This window comes from Rhincodon typus, unplaced genomic scaffold (genome assembly GCF_021869965.1).
Source record: "Rhincodon typus isolate 14 unplaced genomic scaffold, sRhiTyp1.1 hic_rhity00000066, whole genome shotgun sequence".
Lineage (NCBI taxonomy): Eukaryota > Metazoa > Chordata > Chondrichthyes > Orectolobiformes > Rhincodontidae > Rhincodon > Rhincodon typus.
This window is the reverse complement of record NW_025965704.1, coordinates 81,032-82,007: the sequence shown is the minus strand read 5'-3', so window position 1 is coordinate 82,007 and position 976 is coordinate 81,032.

Sequence of the window (976 nt, the reverse complement as noted above, 5' to 3'; positions counted from 1 at the left end):
CAGTGTGGATTAGGCGATATTTACCCAGTGTGAATTAGGGGATATTTATCCAGTGTGTTAACAGGATATTTACCCAGTGTGAATTAGGGGATATTTACCCAGTGTAATTTGGGGATATTTACCCATCACAAAAACAGGATATTTATCCAGTGCAATAAGGGGATATTTACCCAGTGTGATTAGGGGATATTTACCCAGTGTGATTAGGGGATATTTGCCCAGTGTGAATTAGGGGATATTTACCCAGTGTAATTTGGGGATATTTATCCATTGTGATTAGGTGATCTTTACCCCGTGTGATTAGGCGATATTTACCCAGTGTTATTAGGGGATATTTACCCAGTGTGGATTAGGCGATATTTACCCAGTGTAATTTGGGGATATTTACCCAGTGTGATTAGGCGATATTTACCCACTGTGGATTTGTGGATATTTATCCAGTGCAATTAGGGGATATTTACCAAGTGTGATTAGGGGATATTTACCCAGTGTGAATAAGGGGATATTTGCCCAGTGTGATTAGGGGATATTTACCCAGTGTGTTAACGGGATATTTACCCAGTGTGAATTAGGGGATATTTACCCAGTGTAATTTGGGGATATTTATCCATTGTGATTAGGTGATCTTTACCCTGTGTGATTAGGCGATATTTACCCAGTGTTATTAGGGGATATTTACCCAGTGTGGATTAGGCGATATTTACCCAGTGTAATTTGGGGATATTTACCCAGTGTGATTAGGCGATATTTACCCACTGTGGATTTGTGGATATTTATCCAGTGCAATTAGGGGATATTTACCCAGTGTGATTAGGGGATATTTACCCAGTGTGAATTAGGGGATATTTACCCAGTGTAATTTGGGTAAATATCCCCAAATTACACTGGGTAAATATCCCCTAATTCACACTGGGTAAATATCCCCTTAACACACTGGGTAAATATCCCCTAATCCACACTGGGTAAATATCCCCTA